Raw genomic sequence first — 26269 nt, 5'->3', positions numbered from 1 at the left:
TAAGAAAAATAATCATCAGTGATATATTGATAAAATACCTTTAAAATCCTGTATCTGACAGTTTAAGGTAAAGTTTATGCTCTGGGAGTTCAAATTTTACTGCCTTTTTAATAATTTGTAAATTATGTTGACACTTTTAAGAAAAATGTCCATATTATCTAAGTCCAAATTTTACCGCTTTATTATTTCTATTATGTATTTTGAAAATGGAAGTCTTTTGACCTTAAATAACCAAGTAATAAAATAAAGTAGCAAAAGAAACTGAAAAGCCATGCATCTGACTCTTTATTTCAAACCATTAAAACTCAGAAAAAAATTGATGACTTAATTCATAACCAATAGAAAAAATGAAAAAAATCCTTCTTTATACTGAAAGTATACAGCTAGAGAATAAAAATGAGTAATTTCTGGTTGGTCAAGATAATGGGTAGTTATTATTGTACCGATATATTTAATAGCTTAACCCAGATGGCACTACCTTCCTTCGTCTGTTCTTTGTGAGAAATTACTTGGCTATTTACTACACTTATTTCCCAAAACAGTGCTTATTATTCTGGGAACACTACTTTACAAACACTCTATCATAAAGAAAAATAGGAAAAGATAATGTCCTCCACCTTTGAAATCGCAATAACATTTTAATGTTAAAAATGATTTGCTTTTTCCTATATCAGTGGTAACACAAATACAGGCATATTTCAGAGATATTGTGGGTTTGGATCCAGACCACTGCAATAAAGTGAATATTACAATAATGTGAGTCACACAAATTTCGTGGTTTCCTGGTGCATATAAAAGTCATGTTTACACTATACTAAAGTCTATTAAGTGTGCAATAGCATTATGTATAACAATGTGCATACCTTAATTAAAAATACTTTATTAATAAAAAATGCTAACCATCATCTGAGCCTTCATAGAGTCTTAATCTTTTTGCTAGTGGAGGGTCTTGGCTTGATGCTGATGCTGCTGACTGATCAGGGTGATGGTTGTTGAAGGCTGGGATGGCTGTGACAATTTCTTAAAATAACACAACAGTGAAGTTTGCTGCATCGATTGACTCTTCCTTTCACAAATGATTTCTCTGTAGCATGCAATGCTGTTTGATAGCATTTTGCCCACAGTAGAACTTCTTTCAAAATTGGAGTCAATCCTCTTATGCCCTGCAGCTTTATCAACTAAGTTTATGTAATATTCTAAATCCTTTGTTGTCATTTCAACTATCTTCACAGCATCTTCACCAGCATCTTCCATCTCAAGAAACCACTTTTTTTTTTTTTTGCTCATGCATAAGAAGCAACTCCTCATCCACTAAAGTTTAATCATGAGATTGCAGCTATTCAGTCACATCTTCAGACTCCACTTCTCATTCTAGTTCTCTTGCTATTCTTACCACATCTGCAGTTACTTTCTCCACTGAAGTCTTTAACCCCTCAAAGTCATCTATGAGAGTTGGAATTAACTTCTTCCAAACTCCTGTTTATGTTGATATTTGACCTCTTCCAATGAATCACAAATGTACTTAATGGCATGTAGAATGGTGAATCCTTTCCAAAAGGTTTTTCCATTTACTTCACTCAGATTCATCAGAAGAATCACTACCTATGGCAGCTATAGCTTTACAAAGTATATTTCTTAAATAATAAGACTTGAAAGTCAAAATCACTTCTTGGTGCATGGCTGCAGAATGGATGTTGTTTTAACAGGCATGAAAACATTAATCTCATTGTACATGTCCATGAGAACTCTTGATGATCAAGTTCATTGTCAATGAGCAGTTATGTTTTGAGAGGAATCTTTATTATGAGCAGTAGGTTTTAACAGTGGGCTTAAAATACTTAGCAAACCATGTTGTAAACAGGTGTGCTGCCATCCATACCTTGTTATCTCATTAACAGAGGACAAGCAGAGTAGATTTAGCATAATTCTTAAAGGCTTTAAGAGTTTCAGAATGGTAAATGAGCCTCAGCTTCCACTCAAAGTCTCAAGCTCCATTAGCCCCTAACAAGAGAGTCAGCCTGTCCTTTGAAGCATTGAAGTCAGGCATTGACTTCTCTCTAGCTAAGAAAGTCCTAGATGTGGCATCTTCTTCCAATAGAAGCCTGTTTCATCTACATTGAAAATCTGTTGTTTAGTGTAGCTAGATCTTCTGGAACACCTGCTGCAGCTTCTACATCAGCACTTGCTGCTTCACCTTGCACTTTTATGTTATAGAGGCAACTTCTTTCCTTAAACCTCATGAACCAACCTCTGCTAGCTTCAAATGTTTCTTCTGCGGCTTCCTCACCTCTCTCAGCCTTCACAAAGTTGAAAAGAGTTAGGGCCTTGCCCTTGATTAAGCTTTGACTTAAGGGAATGTTATGGCTGGTTTGGTCTTCTATCCAGACCACTAAAACTTTATCAGCAATAAGGCTGCTTCGCTTTCTTACCATTTGTGTATTCACTGGAGTAGCACTTTTAGTTTCCTTCAAGGACTTTTCCTTTGCATTCACAACTTGGCTAACTGTTTGGCACAAGAGGCCAAGCTTTCAGCATAACTCAGCTTTCAACATGCCCTCCTCACTAAGCTTAATCATCTCTAGCTTTGGATTTAAAAGTGAGAGACAGCAGCACTTCCTTGCACTTGAACACTTAGAAGCCATTGTAGGGTTGTTCATTGGCCTAATTTCAATATTGTTGTGTCTCAGGGAATAGGGAGGCCTGAGGAAAAGGAGAAAGACAGGGAACAGCCAGCTGGTGAAGCAGTCAGAACACGCACAACTCTTATCAATTAAGTTCATCTTAAATAGGAGTGGTTGGTGATGCCCCTAAATAATTACAGTAATAACATCAGGGATCACTGAAAACAGATCACGATACACATATAATAATGAAGAAAAAGTTTGCAGTATTGTGAGAATAACCAAAATGTAATACAGAGACATGAAGCGAGCAAATGCTGTTGGAAAAATGGTGCCAATAGACTTTCTCAACACAGGGTTGCCACAAACCTTCAGTTTGTATAAGAAAACACGATTATTTGCGGTGTGTAATAAAGTGCAATAAAGTGAAGTAGGTCTGTACTAAAAAATCCTATTTGACAGAAATCCAACAAGAAGCTGAAGTAACATGCCAGGCATGTGGGAAAAACACTGTGGAAAACAGAAAAAAATGCAGTAACCCTTTACCCAATAAATTCCTAGCATTTTAACAGACGGCTTTGTTATTGGCATTCCCACATTATTTCAACAATTACCATGCTGTCTGCCAATCATTGCTTACTAAAATTTGTAAGGACAAAAATGATGCCCATTTCTGTGAAAATACAGTTGACCCTTGAACAACACAGGTTTGAACTGCATGAGTCCACTTATACGTGGGTTTTTTTCAACAAATACATACTGCAGTATTATACAACCTAAGGTAGGTTGAATCGATGGATGTAAGACCACAGATATGGAGGTTAGTGCCCTTAACTCCCATGTTGCTCAAGAGTCACTTGTATTGAATTAAGAAGTTCAAAAGTATGATACCCTTATTAATATTACTTATTGCATATTAAGTCAAATGAAGTATAATACTAATCCTGAGAAGTAGCCTCTTAAAATATAAAAATACCTCGCCTGAATCTATTTCTGCTCTGTACTCTTATTCCACCAACTCGGCTCCCTGTACAAATCTAATCTATGTTCAAGCTTATTTAAACATATGAAACATTTCAGAGTTTAAATATGAAATGTATCCTGTTACTCAAGCTTTCCCTACTAGCAAACTTGGCTTCAAGCAGACCCTAGAGGCAAACCCTGTCAGAGAAATATTCTCTAGGCCTACCTACCCTCTTCCAAATCCATCTCACTAGAGTAAACAAGCCGCGAAAGAAAATCCCCATCCCTAAAATGTTGCTTAGCTTTTGTGTTGCACTAGAGGGTATTATCGACATCCATTCAGAGTTGCGGTCCAGATTTCCCCTGTATTGGTTTCCACTACTACATCTATTATATGATATTCTTTTCAAGCTTATGTTTATAGGAGAAAATCTGAAATACTCAGCCATTGAGCAGACCAAACTCCTAAGCTCAATATACTTCTATCTTCTATGTATTTATGGTCCAAGACTGGTCTTCAGTTTAAAAGTAAAAGAATCAAATGAGACAAAGCATCAAAAAATATATTGCAACTCAATTTAGGGTTTAGTCTAGAAGGCCAAGGAGACTGTCACTTAAGAGAGAACTTCAACCTCTCAACAAATCAAAGTTTATTTTCTTTGACTAGTTCCTTAACTGAAATGAAAAGGTAATTTGTATCATTTCTTGACATGCACAAGCAACTAGTAAATTGAGTCAATCAGCCATAAGAGGTACAATAAGCATTAATGTAATTGATATTAATCATATCCACTGCAATTATGTAAATATAGCTTGGAATGCCATGTGTCAATTTAGTATGCTACTGGTGCTTTTAGAGAACCTATGAATTTCTAAACTCAAAGGCACTAAGAATGCTTGAAAAGCATTGGTATTGCCATTAGCTATGTTCCAGCTGACTTAGGTATTAAAGATCACCTTGACTTAAGATGGTTACATCCCAATAAACCCATGGTTAAGTTGAAAATATCCTAAGTTGAAAATGTATTTAATATACATAACCTACCAAATAACACTGCTTAGCTTAACTGCCTTAAATGTGCTCAAAACACTTACATTAGCCTACAGTTGGGCAAAATCACCTGACACAAAGGCTATTTTATAATAAAGTGTTGAATATCTCCTGGAACTTACTGAATACTGTATTGAAAGTTAAATAAAGAATGATCATATGGGCACAGGATGGCTGTAAGTGTATTGATTGTTCACATTTGTGATCACATGGCTGACCGGGAGCTGCAGGTCATCACCACTGCGCAGCATCATGAGAGAGTATCATACTGTATATCGTTAGCCTGGGAAAAGACCAAAATTCAAGCTTCGAAGTACAGTTTCTACTGAACGCGTTATCATTTTCACATATTGTAAAGTCAAAAAATCGTCAGCTGAACCATCATAGGCTGGGAACCATCTGGATAGGTTAAAAGCTACTCTTGCCACATCTCACAAATAAAGCTGTGAGTGATTCCATCCTAGCCCTCTGGTGAAGCACAATTAGATGAACTAGATGAATTTTTATGCCTTGTATTACATTAACAGCCAATGCATTGAGGTTCTTCATTTGCACGTGGGGGCATGAGAGGAAAGGAAGCACTGAATTGTCCTTCAGAATGTGTGGTCCTGAAATCTATTTTTGTAGGTGAGCTCTTTGAGATGCCTTCTGAATAAGGGCTCAAATTATTAAAACAAAATGCCATCGTCTATGGCAAAGAAAGAGTTTGACTACATGAATGAGACAAAACAGAAACCCCTGCGAGTTAAAGGAATGCTTTAAAAGAAGGATAAGACGGGGCTTACCTGGTGGCGCAGTGGTTGAGAGTCCGCCTGCCGATGCAGGGCACGCAGGTTTGTGCCCCGGTCCGGGAGGATCCCGCGTGCCGCGGAGCGGCTGGGCCCATGGGCTGTGGCCGCTGGGCCTGCGCGTCCGGAGCCTGTGCTCTGCAGCGGGAGGGGCCGCAGCAGTGAGAGGCCAGCGTACCGCAAAAAAAAAAAAAAAAAAGAAAACTAGGATAAGACAATTGTGTATCTGTCACATATTACAAAAATATAACTTCAGGAACATCCACCTCTGTTTCTGCTTTTGCAATTTTAAGTTTTAGTCAAAAACTCTCAGCCATATCTTTCTCTCTTCCTATTGCGGAGATATAGCTCATGTGATGTCACAAGATGAAGGCTGTTAAGGCAGCTGCTCATCATAAAAGGTCTCTAAAAAGCAATAGCTTCAGCTGTATCAAATCTTCCCTGTGGAGCCATATTCAGACACATGAGCCAAACTCATACCATGTGCCTTCTTCCTCTCATACCAATGAAAAGCAAAACACTGGGGGGAAAAGACAGTAAAATCAACATTAGGCCTGTCAACTTAATTATTTCAGCACAAGTTATTGAGTTTTATGTAATGGATTCACCCCAAATTATATGCTCCTATAAAAAAATCATCTTTGATAACAGATATTGTTATTTAACTTATGGCTTATTTTCCATTTAGAATCTCCAGGTATTTAATGTCACATGTTTTAGGCAATAGGACTCCTCTATATAAATACAATGCATCAAAAATTTAACCTGGGGGCTTCCCTGGTGGCGCAGTGGTTGAGAGTCCGCCTGCCGATGCAGGGGACACGGGTTCGTGCCCCGGTCTGGGAAGATCCCACATGCCGCGGAGGGGCTGGGCCCGTGAGCCATGGCCGCTGAGCCTGTGCGTCCAGAGCCTGTGCTCCGCAACGGGAGAGGCCACAACAGTGAGAGGCCCGCGTACAGCAAAAAAAAAAAAAAAAAAATTTAACCTGCTTGCTCTTCTAATCAGAGGCAGCTCTACTGTGAAGTGATCGAGGTAGCTACCAAGGACTTCATAGAGGAAGTTTCAAGTAATACAGTCAATTTTACTCTCACCTTACAGAATTAAGAATAAAATTCAGTTTTCCCAACATTTGATAAAACATGTGTTTTGTTTCTTCTATTACAATTTTAAATAACAAGATAAACAAGTGTATCACACACACAGGCAAGAGTATTATGAAGTCACAATACAGCTTTGGTTGGGTATCTCACTAATTCTAGGCCCACCTTTATTTCAAATGGATAATATTTGAGAAAAATGATTAGCCTCAATCCAAATGCCTAATATATCCAGCCATATTCACCAGAGCTATGCATTTCAGTTCAGAATTTTGTCATTTTATTTCACTCACAAAATTCTTTATGACTGAATCAATTCACTTACATCATATGTATAAATGATGATCAATGGTTTGGAAAAACCAAAAAGCCAAAAACACTCATATTCTTCAACCCAGTGATCCAATTCCTGAAAATTTGTCCTATGGAAATAACATAAGAAACAGCAGCAAAGTAAGCACGTGTTCAGTGCACTGCTACTTTAAGGGAAAAATAAATACTTCTACATGTTTGCTAAATTATTCTATATTCACTATATGACATTATATAGCTATTAAAATTATTGAAAGCTGTGTATTCTTATATTTAATAAGCAAAAGACTGTTTGAAGGTGCTGTTTATATTTGCTCACCTTTAGTGCTACCTGGTGTTCTCCCTCATCTTTCTTGTGAACTGCACGTACACTGGTCACCAATAATTTCCTAATGGTTAAATTCTGGGCCACTATCAACGAGTTATTTTGATTGACTTCAACAAGGAGCAAAAGGAACTCAACCTTCTCTGCCATCATCTTCCATTTCTCCACTCCCTCCCTACCACATATACTTTGCTCCTTTTCCTGTATGCTCTAGTCGTAAACTTGGGGGCCTTCCTTGTCCCCTAAAATGATCTCTTAAATATCTGTTGTAATCCTGAGTTCCTCTCTATCTCCTGCACCAAGCTGCCTCGTTCAGTCCCTCATGATCTCCTCCCTAAACTACTGCAATTGCCTCCCTACTCATCTCTCTGCTCCCAGTTCCTTCCCAGTCTACTTCATCCTCCACCTTCCCAATTTCTCACCATGTCACTTTCTCTTTAAAATCATTGATGCCTTCAAATTAAACTCAAATAGCTTGTATAGTATGCAGGGACTTTCTCGCATCTCGCATCTTTCTCGCATCTCTCCTTTTCTCAAAGGAGAAAAGGCCCTATTTCACATTGCTATGTGCTCCCACTTATACTGAACAACTTGCATCTCTCCTCATTTCTGCACCCGTTGGAATCCCTGCCTGCAACGTCTTTTCTTACCTTATTTGCCTCACTCACTCACCTGTGTCTCCTTTTACTATTCCAGAGTACTCTAAACATAACTTCTAATTTAACTGTTTACATGTACATCTCTTCCACTATATCTTGACCTCCTCTGGTCAGGCATTGTGTCATATTCATTTTTTTATCCCCAACTATGTTATAACCTCTGGTATTTAGTAGAAACCTAAGAAATATTTATTGAATGAATGAATGAGTGAATGAAAGGAGTAAATAAAGGACCTACAGCTATGTAAAATATGCATACATGTAGGCAAAGACTAGAAGTAAATGTGGGAAATAGCCAATTTCTGATAACTGAATTAAAAGTATTTCTATTTTCAGTTATTTTATGAAAATATTACAATTATAAATATCTTTAAAATCCATAGTAAATGCCTACTATAGAAATTTCCATTGATGAGTAAATACTGATTAGCAGTATTCTCCTTGCTTATAGTACTGGTAACTTCTGTATGTACTAGTGCAATATAAGTAGAGATCTTTTGAGAAAACTTTTAGGCCAAATAGAGTTCCTGTATAAAAAATTACTGGTCCAAAGTCACAATATTCAAAGTCATTCAAGATATTAGAATCTTGGGGACTTATTTGAAATGGACAGGCAATTTCTGAAAGGTTTGCTTAAGGCTTCTGTCCTAAGTAGTAACCCTGCTAGTTCATGTATGCAGTTCTGTCCATAGGCAGAATATGAAATTGCAAATGGGAGTGAAATGCTCATCAATCAAACATCAAATACTAACAAAATCCAGAAAATCTTTGCATTTTCAATTATGCTAGATCACTTTACATATCCCAAGCTCCCTAGCAGGTAAGCAACTTCTTGTGAGATATAATAAAATACCATGCTTTCTTGGAATACACACACACACACACACACACATATATGTATATATGAAGTAGAGAAGGATAGCAAGAATATGTGATCAGAAATAATCTATTTTAATCAACCATGATTAGTCATGTATCTCAACTGATACTACTTTCTGTAAGAATATTCTTTGCCCTTTATCATTAGCTGAAGGTACAGTGGAAAAAAAAAACAATTTCCATGACTACTGATATATAAAATCATATAGGAGCAGAAACCTAAATATTTTAAATATGTTTTACTGCTTATTAGAAAAATCACATAATATTAATCAGTTCCCTCTCTGCTGCCTGAAATTCTTCCATGGTAGCCTAAAGAGCTTAGAACCATAAAAGACTATAGAGATCATCTAGAGCTTCTAACTTTTGCACATCCTGCTACCTAGAAAATGGTAATATTTAAGCCAAATACTATGGGAGGGGAGTTACTACATGGTGGATCACCACAGAGAACTACTCTTAAATCTTAGGCATCAAAATCTCAGGAGTTTATCGGGACGTCCCTGGTGGTCAGTGATAAAGAATCCACCTTCCAATGCAGGGGACTAGGGTTCGATCCCTGGTCGGGGAACTAAGATCCCACTTGCTGCGGGGCAACTAAGCCTGGGTGCCACAACTACTGAGCTCCAGCACCTCAATGAGAGAGCCCGTATGCCGCAAACTACAGAGCCCACACGCCCTGGAGCCCGCGCGCCACAACTAGAGAGAGAAAACCGGCCGCCACAACTAGAGAGAAGCCCGCGTACCGCAACAAAGAGTCCGCACACCTCAACAAAAGATCCCGCATGTGGGTGCTGCGACTAAGACCCAAGGCAGATAAGAAAGAAAGAAATGACGAAAGAAAAAATCCACTGAAAAAAAAAATCTCAGGAGTTTATCAAAGGAGCCATACAAATCTGGTAATGTAATTTCAACTGTTGTAAAATTTTGAATGGTTGTAGGAATACAGAACAAAACAAATGATGCTCAAATTTTAAAGAAATTCTATTAAATTAATTTATTAACATATAATTAATAAACCATAAATTTAATAATAATTAAAATTAATAAAATTTTAATGAATAAAATTAATATATATTAATGACTTTATATTATAAAATTATACAAAATTAATAAATTAATTCCAGTCCCATAGCATTTTAAATATCACATTTCATTTCAAACTTTAAGGATCTAAGCAGGCTGCAGTCTTGGTCTAGCCCGTGGTCACTGGGATTGGAGAATATGTGTGGCTGTGCCTTCATATCAGCTAAAATCTATCTGAGCTTCACCTCGGTCCCAATCCCTGCTCTTCTTCTCTTTCCTCCTCTGGTCTCTGATCAAGGGCAGGTGGACTCAGAGCCTGGGTTCTCCTTCCTCAGCCCCCTCTCCAGATCCCTCCGTACCCTGCAGTAAGCTGTCCCCTGCAGCAGCCATCCCGGCCTCGGGGTAGCTGGGTGTTAGGGCTTCGTGCCCTCTGTAGACTCTAGCTTAACCTTGGTAGGTTTATGGGAGCCTAGAGCATCCTCTTTTTTTAAATCTGGCCTCTGGCTGGCAAGGACCATGGCTTATTTGTTCCTCTTCATCTTTAACTTGTATATCAGTATTCACTTTGATATTCTTTCTTCTCTGTTTTTCCCATTTGTGCCATTCTGAGAGTGCCTCATCATCCAAGCTTTCAGATGAACTAGACAAGGGGATCTGAGCCCCATAGCCCCTCTCCCAGAGCTTTCTGGTGGCATCATCTGCATCCTCTGAGGACTGAGGGGGACGGGATGGTAGCTAGGTATGTGGTTGACTCGGATAACTCTTCCCTTGATCTTGATTCCATTAAAATTGTCAATGGTCAAACTTGTACTCCTCTGGTCCTCATAGAAGATAAAGAAGAATCCTTTAGACTTCCCTGTCTTCCTGTCCTGCACGAGAATAATGCTAACAATCTCCCAGTACTGGGAGAATACACAGAGGCTATCTCCTTCAGTCAATTCATAAGAAAGGCCTCCCAGGAAGATCCAGGCACTGTCCTTGTACTCGGAGTGCCATGATGCCTCAGCTATCACCATAGTACCAGCCTCGCATTCATTCAGCTTGTCAACCAGCTGCACTTTGGTTAACAGGTTCATCTCCCTGGTCTGGGGCACCACACAAGAGCACCCCAGTGCCTGGGCAAAGCCCACTTCTGGTGGACGCAAGAGAGCACTGCTTCTGGTGAAGACCTTCAGGGCAGGTGACCCATCCCTGCCCTGCTCTCCCCACATGCCCTCAGCTGCCGTTCAAGTTTCAACTTTTCATGGTACCTCATTCACTATGAAGAAGTGTGCTACTGCTCACTAGTTTGAAAGCCCTAATCTAGTCCATTTAAAAAATAGATGATTAGGTTGAAACAAAGGCTTCCATTCTGAAAAGATGTCTGATCATAGAAGTTGTAACTTCTGTTTCATTTTTTTCCCTTATAATAAATCCATTTGAGAGTCTACAATGTGCTAGTTTCACTTTGGCTAAATTATTAAAAGTAAATATGTTACAAGGAAGAAACTTAGATTGAGCTTTACTTAATATGACTCATTGTATTAGAGTTCTCCAGAGAAATAGAACCAAGAGGATGTAGGTAGGTAGGTAGGTAGGTAGATAGATAGACAGACATATATCTATGTATAAACAGATTTACTATAAGGAATTGGCTCACGTTGTTACAGAAGCCGAGAAGTCCCAAGATCTGCAGCTGGCAAGCTGGAGACCCAGAAGAACTGACGGTGTAGTTCGTGTAGTTCCATTCTGAAAGCTGAAAGGCTCAAGACCCAAGAAAAGATGATATTTTAGTTCAGGTGGAAGGCCAGAAAAGACTGATGTCCCAGCTCAAAGCAGTCAGGCAGAAGGAACTCCCTCCTACTAAGGGAGGGTTAACTTTTTTATTCTATTCAGGTCTTCAACTGGTTGGATGAAGGCCACCCACATTAGGGTGGGCAATCTGCTTTACTCATTCTACCAATTCAAATCTTATCCTCATCCAGAAACACCCTCACAGACACATCCAAAATAACATTTGACCAAATATCTGGGCACCACATAGTCTAGTCAAGTTGACACATGAAATTAACGATCATCCCCATCAGATTTCCAGATTAAGCCCCAAAGCCACTCTAGTTCTGCTTCACTTTTTCATACTTATTTTATTGATGTAGAGAGTGATCCTTTGCTCTCAAAGACGGAAGTTCCCAGGGTGAATGCAACACATGTTTGTGTGTACAGCCTAAAATGGCAATGAATAACCAATACCTACTAACATAAGCAATGACTCCATTGAGTGACTCGTGGCATTTTGCAGAGTCTTAGTTTTATTTGATTTCTCAAAATCAGCCACCCAAATTTCTGTGAAACTACTGCTACTTCTGTAACCCACAAGTCTATAAGAACTGACCTTTTTTTCCCCCAAAGTTGTGCCTCACTGGGTATGTCAGTCATTTGCTAGTAGTCCCACTTGAAAGCTTCGTGAAATAGTCACTCAGGTGCAATGCTCATATTCAATCTCGTCATATGTCCAACCTGTTAAATTTGAAACCCAGAAGATAATCGCACACTTGTCACCCTGCTTTTGTTACTTCATTTCTATCATTATTGCTAGCACAGATAAACGCACTCAAAATTGGCATATAATAGAGAAGTTGAATAAGTATTAGAAACCCCTTTATACCTCTAGCACAGAAAACACACCTCTACAGTTGTACAACTTGACCCATAATTAAATGTCATGTAAGAGGCAAGATATATGTATTTCTAGTGAATAAGTGGACTTCTTGATTTATTTTACTTATGAAAGATGGACTAATGACATATGCTTCAGTGAGATGTTATCATGGATATAGCTGATAAAATATAACCCTGTGTGTTAGAGAAGGGATTTGAAAATACTTACTCAGCTCTGTCCAGGAGCTTAAATAATTTACCCCAAGTCTTTTCTATCACAAGCCTCCAGGTTATTCTACACCCTTGAGACCATATGGGAATCAGGAGGTGGAAGTCAACCACTGTCAGTTATAAATCTGAAAGGCATTAGATGGAGGAACACACGAGGAAAAATATCCTCTCCAGCATTGATATTACTTGTATCATCATTAACAACAACACAAGTTACAAGTGTCTTACTGGAAAAATGATGAGAACAGACTTTGAAAAGCCTAGCTAAATAGGAATGTGTAGCTATACATACATACTCCCTCTTTGTCTAAAAAGTCCACTTCACTAAAAAAAAGCTATATGAGGCACAGCAGGCCCAGTACCTAGGACCAGAATACTTTTTGAGGCCCATGAAAATGTCTTAATTCTTTAAAATCAGGAGAAAAATTAATTTCATGTCAAAGAAAATGTTTTAATGTATAATTATATCTTTAAATCAATGTAATCATAGAACATAATTTTTACTAATTGTGTTTAGGGATGATGGGGTCTATGAAGACAAAAGTCCTTAAAGTCCATAACAGTCGCAATGTGGTCCTACTCCCCAAAGCTATGTTTATCCTACGTAGCCCTGCCTTCCTGGCCGTAGCTGATTGAAACAGGGATAGATGCCTGACCTACGTCAGGTCTATCAGATTCTGTCTCCTATGGGTTTGGAATTGAGATTTAAACTTAATATTAATAAGTATTTGTTAGTTTATGGGACCTGCACCTTTTGTAGCCTTTGGTACAGTCATGTGTGTGATACAGTGATCTGTCCGCAAGAAAGAGAAAGGAATGAGAGATGATGTGGCCTGTGGGACAGAGAGAATGAGATGGGGAGATGCTGCCTGAGCTCCTGGTGTTCCCTAGTCTCTGTAGGCTGGGGCTGGTTGTCCAGACTTTCTTGGAATCTATGAGGTGTCCCAGTCTCCTTTCTTAAATTCTATTTTTTGGCTAAGCTGTTTGAAATTTTTTTTTGCTAATTTTAATCTAAGAGTACTGCATTAGTTTGCTAGGGCTGCTATAACAAAGTACCACAAACTGGGTGGCTTAAATAACAGAAATTTATTATCTCACACTTCTGGGGACTACAAGTCTGAGATAATATTATCAGCAAGATTGGTTTCTTCTGAGGGCTTTGAGGGAAAGCTATGTTCCACAATCTCTCTTTGGCTTGGAAATGTCTATCTTCTCTCTGTATCTCTTCATATTGTCTTCCCTCAGTGTGTGTCTGTGTCCAAATTTCCTCTCCTTATAACAGTCATACTGGATTAGGGCCCACCCTAATAAGCTCATTTTAATTTGATTAACTCTGTTAAGACCCTGTCTCCAAATAGGTCACATTCTGAGGTATTCAAGGTTAGGACTTCAACATATGAATTGGTGGGGGACACAATTTAACCTATTACAAGTATTAAAACAAGAGGGTAAATGTAGATTAAATTGTAGAGTGCCAGTGTATTATTGTCATTGATATTTTTGATATATTTCTTCCATTTTATTGAATTTGAATTTTTAAAAAGCACTTGAACACATAGAGGAAATATCTCTGTAGAAGCAGTCTAAGGGAAAGGATAATTGCACAGGGCAGAGGTGATGGCTAGAAGACATGAAAGTGGAGACAGCATCCAAAATGGTGTGGAATGGTTTTTTGGGAATGAATCTCATTTTCATGTTAAGAGCTGCCTGTGCAAAACCTTCATTCTAGTAACTTGGACTTTATAAACCATGTTTTGTTAAATAATTCTCATATATAGACAGAGCCTTCAGAGAATGTAACAGAAGTTCCTGAGTACATGTGTTAGCGTTTCTGCAATTTCTGGACTACGGTAAATAGCACAGTATATCATGTAATGTATAGCAAGAAGCTGGGAATCTAAAGATAGCATTAAATTAATGAAGTGTTGTACAGACAAGGGACATTCTCATTATCTTTCATTATTATTCTTTTTTTTTAAATTTTATTTATTTATTTTTGGCTGTGTTGGGTCTTCGTTGCTGCACATGGACTTTTTCTAGTTGCGGCAAGCGAGGGCTGCTCTTCGTTTGTGGTGTGCAGGTTTCTCATTGTGGTGGCTTCCCTTGTTGCACGCGGTCTTCAGTAGTTGTTACACGCGGGCTCAGTAGTTGTGGCGCACGAGCTTAGTTGCTCTGCGGCATGTGGGATCGTCCCGGACCAGGGCTCGAACCCGTGTCCCCTGCATTGGCAGGTGGATTCTTAACCACTGTGCCACCAGAGAAGCCCTCAAAACTGTTTAATACATTAGATGAAAGGGAAATAAATAAATAAATAAATGGCCCTTTATATGTTTCCTCCTCCTTCCCCTAAACTTGACTACCATAAACTTAATTTTGCCCATAATTTTCTTAGGTTTTAAATTTCCAAAACATGATACAGTATCCCATAATAGCAAAGAAAATGTACTGTAGAATCAGACCACCTGAGCTCAAAGCCTTCCTCTGCCTCTATAATGCAGTTGTAGGCAACCTATTTAATCTCTTTGTGTCTCAGTTTCCACCACTATCAAGTAAAAATAAAAAGAGAACGTTGGGCTTCCCTGGTGGCACAGTGGTTAGGAATCTGTCTGCCAATGCAGGGGACATGGATTCAAGCCCTGGTCCAGGAGGATCCCACATGCTGCAGAGCAACTAAGCTCATGCGCCACAACTACTGAGCCTGTGCTCTAGAACCCGCGAGCCACAACTACTGAAGCCTGTGCACCTAGAGCCTGTGCTCCACAACAAGAGAAGCCACCGCCATGAGAAGCCCGCACACCACAACGAAGAGTAGCCCCCACTCACCGCAGCTAAAGAAAGCTGGCGTGCAGCAACGAAGAACCAACACAGCCAAAAATAAAAAAAAATTAAAAAAATTTAAAAAAAGAGAACCTTATTCTTAGGGTTGTTAGGAAGATTAAATTAATTGCTAGAGATAAAGTGCTCGGTGTAGAGAGAGCGCCATCTAAGGCTTTGCTATTATTATTGTAGAGAATGAGCCCTGGCCTTCTTTTATGAAGTTTGCCTTTTATGACAGTCCTAAGGCAAATCTCAGCTGCTGACTGCCGTTCTTAGGTAGGTTAAAAGCACAGACTTACCTTGAGGTGAGGTTGTCTGGGTTCAGATCCACCACTTACTTCCCTAGCATCACAGAGTATGTAACTTCACTTTCCCCATCCGTGAAATGGAGATAATGGTACCTACTGTACAAAATTTGTTGTTATAATTGAATGAGTTAATTTATGTAATGCACTCAGTACATACCAAGTGTACACCTACCTTAGTTATCATTGCCACTACTGGCTGAATTAACCAGGTGGCAATCCCTGACACTGAGCAGAGCCACCAATGACATAGCACTGACCCTGGTGAAGCTCATGGCCAGACCACTGCTGGACTCGACAGAGTTTTGTGAATTTTCGAATACTCTTTACTCTCTTGGAATTTATAGTCAAAGTCCTAATCTGAATAGCTTTGACCTATGTATAAACACAATTTAGTTTTCTTTTTTGGTTTGTTTCAAACAATTTTTTAAAAATATTACAAGAGCAGTGCTTGAGAAACATAACTCTTAAATTTGTCACTTTAATTGTAAGTTAAGGACAGACATAACCTCAATGTAAAATACCTATAACCCCATGCCATGCAATTAAATATTTCTGGACCACTGCTCCCAAAGAATGGGGTGGGGGTGGGGGAATTATGTATGAAACATATATTGATGTTCATGCAGTATTTATAAGTACTTAAAATTTTTTGGCCTCCCTTTGGGGAAGGGAATCTAATTTTCTGATTAATTAGTATAAGACAGGGCTTCCCTGGTGGCGCAGTGGTTGGGAGTCTGCCTGCCAATGCAGGGGACGTGGGTTCGTGCCCCGGTCCGGGAGGATCCCACGTGCCGCGGAGCGGCTGGGCCTGTGAGCCATGGCCTCTGGGCCTGCGCGTCCGGAGTCTGTGTTCCACAACTGGAGAGGCCACATCAGTGAGAGGCCGGCGTACCGCAAAAAAAAAAAAAAAAAAAAATTAATATAAGACAATTAATTTCCCTAAGGTATAAAAATCAAAAGAATTTTACAGGTATTTGATAACAATTTGATGATCACTCTCTTCAAAATGTCTGTATATGTGACACAGAGAAAACAACAATGAGATGTAAAACATGTAAAACAAAGCTCTTATTTTATTTGCATTTCAGAGCAAGAACATTGAATGCAGTATTACTTTGCTGATATTATAGCACAAGAAAGAAATTTAGTCACACCTCTGATAAAAGAGATCATCTTGGAATTCTATACTTGTATAATTGGGGAACTCTAATGCATAGAAGTAAAAACATTTCCCACAGTGGTGCTAATTACTGTACAGTATCCATAACCTTTAGAGCACTGAGCTTAATTCAAACAGAAATAACAGATGGTGTTTCAGGAAAACAAGCGTTTATATTGCTTTTTTTCCCTTTTCATATGCAGCTATAAGAGAAAGGCATGTTGGAAGTTTATTGAGACCCAATTCTATTTTGTTTTCTATTCTGCATTCTATATATTTTATTCTAATAACAATGAAATTAAATTAATTTTAACTTAAGAAAGAATATTATACTCATCAAATATCATGTAGAAAATATATTTTATTTATCTTGGCAAAAGTGCCACTCATTTGATAAGATAAAAGAATAAGCTTTTCAAATGTATACTGTATTTCAGATCATGATTTATTGTTTTGTGCTCTATATTTGCTTTTGGAAGTGGACCACTTTGGGAGAATTCAGATTAGAGCAAGTGGAAATACTGGCTAGAACTTGAAACAACTGACATCTTCTGACATCAATTTCTACCATTTTCTATAAACAAACAAGAAAAACAAAGCCTGGATAAATCTACAACAATAATTGGAAGACTTGCAGGCAGAAACGCCCAGAGAGGCTCTCTCAAGTGGACCACTTTGGGAGAATTCAGATTAGAGCAAATGGAAATACTGGCTAGAACTTGAAACAAGTGACATCTTCTGACATCAATTTGTACCATTTTCTATAAACAAACAAAAAAACAAAGCCTGAATAAATCTACAACAATAATTGGAAGACTTGCAGGCAGAAACGTCCAGAGAGGCTCTCTCAAGGGGATGACAACATGATTTATAACAATCTTGTTAAACTTAAAATATATTCCTCCTGAGTATAGTTTTGTGTATCTGTCTTTACATCTACTCTTTGGCTTCCATTTTTATTTCTCTATTTCTATGAATATTCACTTATTCCAACCAAAAGATCTGGAAATCAATTTATTAGCGACTGAATTAAACAGCCCACTCCCTAAAGTTTTTGAAAAAGACTGAAGTCAAATTTTATTGTGTAATATATGGAACTCAATATATAGCAGACCAAGGTAGGATGACCTACACTATGTGAGCATTATTTGTATTAGCTGCTACTGCTATGCTTACCATCCAGAGAGTTTCCCCATCCTCCCAATAAAACAGCTGGATTCATTTGAATCATCAATACCCTCAGGTATAAACTGTGTCAACTATTTGCCCTAATTTTGCTAGTATATAGCCAGTATTAGAGGAGATGTTCTAATCTGATTTACTTTAACATGGTCAATTTCAAAAAAAAAAATAGATCAGTGATAGTTGTTCTTTACAGCCCAAACCCCACAACTGATGATACTTCTCTGAATTGATTTAGATTTGGTCCTGCTTGAAAATGACCTGTCTAGATTCCCCTTTGCCTTGTTATTCTAAGTCTCTGCTAAAACCAGCACGTACGCTATGGTCTGGCCATCAGGACTGCATTATAAGTGAGTTGATATCTTTCATGGTCATTTGGACAGATTCTAAAGCAGTCTTGAATTAAATGGTCTTTATTCTGTTAATGTCATGTTACACAGAAGTTCCAGACTGTAACATAAGACCTAAGGCAAATACACCAAGATCTCACTTTAGCTGGGACCACCCTCCTTGATATTATTCTTAGAATCTCACAAATAACCTCAGGAATTGGTTCATTCCTCATATCAGAATATATGAGGCCAGAATTTGGCTCATGTGATTAGACTGAAGACAAAATTTTCACTAAACCATGAACTCTATTTGGCAGTGGAAATGACATTTTTTTCAAAATGAGTCCCATCATGAAAGCCATTGGTCCACTCACTCCACATCAGTATAAATCCTTGCTGAGTCTAGAGATTTATGTTTTCAGTTTGGCCTTCCTTTTCATTACTGGAGAGCTTTAATTTCTTTTCATTACTTAGCGTTCTCTCATTTTCTTTCCTCACTTTCAATGCTCTGCATATATTACACACCTGTATTTGTCTTTGATAATGGAAAAAAAACTCATCACTTTCAATGCTCACTCAACATATCTTCATTATCTTGGGAATATCTTCACCAAAATATATTAAAATGTCACTAGAGAAAAATGAATGCATATAGAACATATGAATATTGCTGGGCTAGATCTGTATCTCTATCTCATTAGTCAGCATGCAGCCTTTTGGCTGAATGCCTACATTTCAAGCCCAGCAAAAAACAAACATCAAATAGATTTGAGAACATCAGGCACAAATAGAAAGAGGCCCTTTTCTGTGTTATTGTTCTACCAGTTATTTATCAATTTACGTCTTTTCCTTAGTCTTTTTTTTTTTTTTTTTTTTGCTTCAGAGTCAGGCAAATTCCATTTGTTCCTTTTTTCTACAAATATTTATTGTGTACCTTCTATGTGCCAGGAGCTGCTATAGACACTGGGAACAAAGAATGAATAAAACCAGTAAAGTCCCTGGTCTCATAAAGATTACATTTTAGTGGAAGATGAGAGTCAGCAAACAAATAAATACACAGATTGTTAAATAGTGGTAAGGGCTAAGGAGAAAAAAAAAAAAAACAGACAGGGTGAAAGGTAGAATGTGCTCTGGGGACAGGGGGGATGCTATTTTATGTAGGGATACTTGAGTAGAGACTTAAAGGAAAATAAAGAAGCAGGTCACATGAGTATCTGAGAAAAGAGTGTCCCTGGCAGAAAATGGAATGTGCAATAAAATCCTTCATAATATGAACCGATCAAGACTGGCTTGGAGATGTCAACTCCCAAGTAATGAACAGGTCAGAATTGTAAATTGTTTAAAATATCATACACTATTTTATTTTCTTAGATATTTTGCAAAATTCCTCCAAAGATATTGTTCAAGTAACCTTTACTCATAGTTTCTAAATTCTTACAAGTTTGTATTACAAAATTGATGACTCTAAACTTCCTCTCTTTAAGGTTGTTTTACATCTTTGAATCAATGGTGGGTGAGGTTTTATTGTACTGTGTAGTTGTTTGGTTACTTGCTAAGAAAATTTTCTGCAAGTTTCCAGACTGTGGGTGTATAGGGAGCACAAGCAGTATAACCAGATGTCCTCTTTCTCATTTAAGAGCTTAGATTTCAAGTGACACTTGCATATTTTTCATATAGACTGCTGCATTTCATAGTAGAATGAACGTTCTCTGCAACGAGCTGCTGTGATCTTTGAAAATGAATGTAAATCCCTATCCTCACAGGCAGTCTCCAAAGGCAATCTGAAAAATGCATCTAGATGTTTGAACATAAACAGTGAAAACAAGAGGAAAAGAGTCCTTACCAAATGGAGTAGAATACCAAATGAATGGAGTGCCAGCTCTTTTATTCTTGCAGAGGAACAAAATGTCTCCTTTTTATTCCTTTTCTTTAGTGTCTGTAACCATCAAATGATTTAATTAATACTTGGCACTTAGACAATAAATATTATACCCCTTTCTTCTTTGACCATAAGACCAGCAGGAAGATAAGCAAAAAAGTAAATATTTCTAGAGGTTCACAAATACCTGAATTCAAACTAATAGTGGGTGCAAATGAGAGATAACACTTTCATCACTGGATTTAAGCTGCTTTTTAACCTGATAAAGTCTCAACCTCAACAATGATTTTTCTCTAAAATAAATAACTTATCTGGAGGAAGAACAGATGAATTTACATCCTGCAGAAATAACTTAGGATGCTGATTCTCTAAGGTTTGTTGTAAGACTAAGAAATATTGACCAAGAACAACAAGAAAATTCCCATCCAAAATAATGTGAGCAGTTTAAAACTTTATTTTTGTATTTTGCCTTTATTCTCGGTACTTCCTGTAAAGAGCTTAGTAATCACTCTGTCATTTATCTTCTCAATATTTACATGTATAAAATAGTGAAGGGAAAATAATCATTTCTAATGACTAAAACAAAGAGGGTTTAGATAAAATTTTAAGGACCTAAGTGGATTATTGGAGCAATTAGACAGATAATCCCTGCAAAAATTCACAAATGTGGTTGAGGTAAACATTGTTTTGTTAGACTTTGAGCCTATAGATTTCAGATAATCACCTTGATTTTCTCTTTACTCTTCATGAAGACACACAGGCTAAGTAATTTGTGTAACATATATTATCTATATGCTGCTTTCAGTACCATCATCTGTTTAATCAACATTTATGGTTAGTTGACTTTCCTTAATTAAAAAAGGAAGATTAACTTAGCCATTAATTTGCAATCTAAAAGTATAAGCTTCCACCTTGCCAAACAAATAACTAGCACTGGCAAATGACTGTGTGATTCCACTTGACTGATTTTTAGTGACAACATGGCGTAGTGACCTTAAGAGGGATAACATGGTACAAATGCAGTGTAAATATATATCAGATAATGTTAAGTGAAAAAAATAGACCACACTATTACATCTCCACTATAATTAAAACTGTTAAAAGTAAGACAAGAAATGAATGGAAACAGGGAGAAAACATAATGGGTTAGTTCATTGCCATCATCAAAAATTTGGGTTCAACTAGATTTAGATTCAACTGAAATTTAGTGAATCCCTACTATGTATCAAACACTATGCCAAGTTCTTTCATTCTCCTTTATCTCATTATCTTTCATCAATCTTGTAGGAATGGTTTATTATTATCCTCATTTTACCTAAGAAAAAAATAAATTTCAAAGAAAAGACTAGATTATATAACTTTGTGAGAGACCAGAGTAAGCCAGGGTCTCTGATGTCTTTCATGTATTTCTTACAACACATAGTGGCTTAAAAATAAATATAACTCGAAAGCCTAATCAGTTCAACTATCCAGTGGTTTAAAAAATACACAATATATGCTATATGTAATACACTAGGCCTCACTGTCATTAGGTATGAGGCTTTCAGGAATTACATCTTGCATTACAGAGTAGGACAGTCACGGAAGTCCACGTGGATAAAGCTGCAATGGACTGTGGAAAGAGATCCAGAATATACCTCTGTGAAGAACCTTTATTCTGAACTCCTCTTCTCTGTCTAAAGGCAGAGACTCCCCAAAGAATTCAGCTATCATAAATCCCTTTTCCAGGGGATTTTTGTGGCCATGAAGAAGGTGAGAAAAGACCACTTGCACCTGCATAAACAAACATTATCACAAACTTTCTTATCTCTGTTTTTTCCTCTAAGAACCCATGTATTTTTTCTAAAGAAACCCATCTTTTTCTGAGAATCCTTTTCTCACCCCTGCCTTTCTACTTTTAAGTTAGATATATAAGCCCCTAATCTTAGCTGTTTAATGAGCCACTTCATTTGTGTACTCCCATGTCCAAACAAACTTTTTTTTTCTCTTGCTAATCTGTCTTTTTTGTCGGCTTAATTTGCAGTACCCCAGTCCCTTAATATAAGTGGGTAGAGGAAAAAGTTTTCCTCCCCAAGAGTTTGGTGATGAGAATAGGATGGTTGGAACTCATCAATCACTCTGGAGGCTGCCATATTGAGATATTTTACTATAAAGAAGCATATGCCTCTATACATTATGAAACTGTGTATTCATAAACTTGCCAGTATACTAAAGAATGCTGGTTTGTAGCAGACAGTTCACATTGCCTGCATGTTCTTTTTCTCTGGAAATTGAGGTCACTAAGTGTTAAGAGTTGTAAACAGGACCTCCCTGGTGTTGCAGTGGTTAAGAATCTGCCTGCCAATGCAGGGGACATGGGTTCGATCCCTGGTCCAGGAAGATCCTACATGCCATGGAGCAACTAAGTCCATGCCCCTAAACTACTGAGCCTGCACTCTAGAGCCTGAGAGCCACAACTACTGAGCCTGTATGGAGCCTGTTCTCTAGAGCCCACAAGCCACAACTACCGAGCCCACATGCTGCAACTACTGAAGCCCACACACCTGGAACCCATGCTCCACAAAAAGAGAAGCCACCACAATGAGAAGCCCAGGCACCTCAACGAAGAGTAGCTCCTGCTCACCACAACTAGAGAAAGTCTGTGCGCAGCAACGAAGACCCAATGCAACCCCCCAAAAAAAGAATTGTAAACAGTATGTGTGGATAGAACTAAGACTAATAAGATTGAAGAAAAAAATCCTATGCAAAGTATTTAAAGAATGTAGAATGTTTTTATTTAGGAAAAAAAGGAGAGTAATCTTGCCCTGAAGTAATTTTTTAGAGGTTTTCAACACATTGTTCCAAAACAAGAAAGAGGAAAATAAAGGACAAAATCCTGATGGAAATAAAAAGTTATAAAGAGTTGGTAGAAAAGAAACAGGAGAAAGAAGAGAGCAAGAGAGAATAGCTTATGTGGTTAAACTGGCTAAGATTGAATGGATTTGTTACAAGGAGATTTTTATCAATAACCACTGTAAAACTAAAATGACAAGGTTTTCTTGGATTACTTGTCTGCTCTTAATAACAGATTATAAAAGGTTTTTCTTTACCTTTTGAGTCTTTCACCTAGGAACAAAGATTCTGTGTCTTACCAGAATAATTTCTTGTGCTTTATGTTGTCTTTATCGTGTCCTGAAAATGAACAGAACCAAAACTAAGTTCTCTAAATGTTAAAAGAGCTAATTTGTGTATTTGTTTTAATAATCATATAACCTCCTATATTTACTTAAAAAATTATTTTTTATTGGGTAAAAGTCACATAATATAAAACATACTATTTTAACCATATTTAACCATACAGTTCGGTGGCACTAAGTACATTCACATTATTGTGCAACTCTCACCATCATCCATCTCCTGAATTTTTCACCTTCCTAAACTGAACCTCTGTCCCCTTTAAACACTAACTTCCCATTCCCCCTATATTTACTTTTTAAATCTTTTATTATCACTTTGGTTGAATAGTATTGTTTCATATTGATCTGTGATCCTGTTTAATCAAGTGTTCAAACCTTTTGACATTTTTGATAACTTCTCCAAATCAAATTCTAAATAAAGTCTTATTGACCTTGAACTGACCTTTAGATTTCCCAGAGGATCCCTGGAAATTTTCAAAGAATTTCTTTTCTTACCTTGTAAAAAGAGAGATGTCACACTAATTAGGTTTATTTGATAAGCTAAATTGCATGGGAAGCATTGTCAAATAAGTAGAGATACTTACATTCCTAGTTATATTTGTATGGGTATATGTTATTAATGTAAGTATGTCAGAAATTATATAAAGTTTTTTAGAAATTTGACAATGTCCTTACTATCCATAATATGTCTTGTTATAATTTTATCAGTCGTAATTCCAGTTATTTTTAAAAGTCGTATGTGACAAAGTCATCTAAATTTCCTTTTCAATTGCCTTATAATAAACTCTCATCAGATCTTTAACCACAGTCATTTAAGCCTTTAGTGATTCACACATAGTTACTGTTTTACTCTGATTCTTTTCTGAAAGTTCTTACAATCAGCTACTGGCCAAAGTGCTTCATCTTCATCAAAAAGGACTGTCTCAGAGACTCATGAAAAGGACTATGACAGGTATTCTGAAGTATAAGCTTCTAATGGCATTGCTTAAATAACTTTAAGATCATATACTGGAATGAATAAGGATTTCCACAATGAATGGAAAAGCTAATGAGTTCACAAAACCACTAACCCAAGATCAAACAGAATAAGAATTAATTATGTGGAGCTGAAAGAACTAATGAAGAAGGATTATGGTTTCTTTTTTGACTTTTTCTCAGAGTGTTACTGGTTTTTTAATGTTCTGTTTTCTTGATATAAAGAACCTCTTTCTTTTAAGCTATCTATACACAATAATTGAATAGATGGTACCTTGTAAGTAAAAATGAAGCATTTATCTTTTTCTTGTTACCTGATCCCTCCAGAATGCAGAAACTCTGGCAATATAGTTATTTGTGTAAGTTCAATAAGAATATTTTCTCCCTGTAACAGGACATAATTGAAAACATTAGTTTTACTAAAGCTTTCACTGGAATGTCATATTTGAGAATGATGTGCATAGCATCAGTTATAACCATACAGTTTTAAGAAACTAGGTTGACTTTATTTTTGTTTTTATTATTATTTTTTTGTGTGGTATGCAGGCCTCTCACTGTTGCGGCCTCTCCCGTAGCGGAGCACAGGCTCCGGAGGCGCAGGCCCAGCGGCCATGGCTCATGGGCCCAGCTGCTCCACGGCATGTGGGATCCTCCCGGACCGGGGCATGAACCCGTGTCGCCTGCATCGGCAGGCAGACTCTCAACCACTGTGCCACCAGGGAAGCCCCTAGGTTGACTTTATAAAGCCAATGCTTACAAAGCCCTCCTTAAAAAAACTGGTGCTGTATCTGATTTATAGGATTCCAAGCCTTACAAATAAGTAAGGATAGTAACTTCCTGACCAGCTCAGGAATTGTAGAATATTTGGGGAACCTTAAGAAGAGACAAATTCACCCAAATCTACAGATACTGCAAATAAAGTCTGATGGCGAGTTCTTGGCTTGACTTCCCGAATTCAAGAGGCTTTAAAAAGTTCCAGCATGGGCTTCCCTGGTGGCGCAGTGATTGAGAGTCCGCCTGCTGATGCAGGGGACACGGGTTTGTGACCCGGTCTGGGAAGATCCCACATGCCGGGGAGCGGCTGGGCCCGTGGGCCCGTGGGCCATGGACGCTGAGCCTGCGCGTCCGGAGCCTGTGCTCCGCAACGCAAGAGGCCACAATAGTGAGAGGCCCACGTACCGCAAAAAAAAAAAAAAAAAAGTTCCAGCAAAGCAAACTTCAAAAGGTCTATATAGTCAATTTCCATCCTTGCCACATTTATGTAAATGACCAGGCCAAATTTAATGAAACTAGACTTATTTTGTAAGCAAGAGTAATTTTACTTTGCCTATTTTTGATCAAAATTGGGGTGACCATAGAGAAAAAAATTATATTTTATTGAAAATCTGTAATGCATCCTTGTGGGTTATCAGATTCTAGTCCTATTCATTGTCTTTGAGCTGTTCTTGCCTCTTTCTAAACTGGATCCTACAATCTTGTTGGCAATTAATCTTTCTAGTTTTACTCCTACCCTCCTGACTTGGCATCGCTGAGGACTAAAACTGCCCTTTTCCCAAAGAGCTGCAAGCTGAAGCTAGATGAATTAGCACAAAAAATTCATCACCATAACTGTGGATCACTCAAAAATTTTACTAGAAACCTGCATCTTCCATACTCTGCTCCAGGGAATAACCATGACTGTGATACTGTCACTACCATCCTTACTATCCCATCTAAAGACACTTTGAATGGAACAACAAACAAAACAAAACCCCCGGGTTTGTAGTCTATTCTGGTCATTATTCTTTATTTTTCTTTTGTTTCCATAGAAATATCCCCCATTAAGTGCCTAATTGCTTACACCATATAAAG

At 37.7% G+C, this 26269-nt stretch overlaps 1 protein-coding gene and 1 pseudogene across 2 annotated transcripts in view; both read right to left on the bottom strand.

Annotated features, from left to right (window-relative positions):
• Positions 1–10181: 10181 nt before the first annotated feature.
• Positions 10182–10798, bottom strand: LOC115864244 (RNA-binding motif protein, X-linked 2 pseudogene; annotated as a pseudogene).
• Positions 10799–20224: 9426 nt separating this feature from the next.
• Positions 20225–26269, bottom strand: part of NRIP1 (nuclear receptor interacting protein 1) — a 190684-nt gene continuing 184639 nt past the window's right edge. Inside the window, exon 4 of one of the 2 annotated variants that reach the window (XR_009563680.1) lies at positions 20225–20324. The gene's annotated coding sequence lies outside the window, so the exon portion shown is untranslated. Of the gene's footprint in view, positions 20325–24739; positions 24804–26269 lie in introns of those variants that run through there. The other variant, XR_009563682.1, reaches the window with a different exon arrangement.

Source organism: Globicephala melas, chromosome 4, assembly GCF_963455315.2.
Source record: "Globicephala melas chromosome 4, mGloMel1.2, whole genome shotgun sequence".
In the NCBI taxonomy this organism is placed as follows: domain Eukaryota; kingdom Metazoa; phylum Chordata; class Mammalia; order Artiodactyla; family Delphinidae; genus Globicephala; species Globicephala melas.
This window is presented reverse-complemented; position numbering and strand designations above follow the sequence as displayed.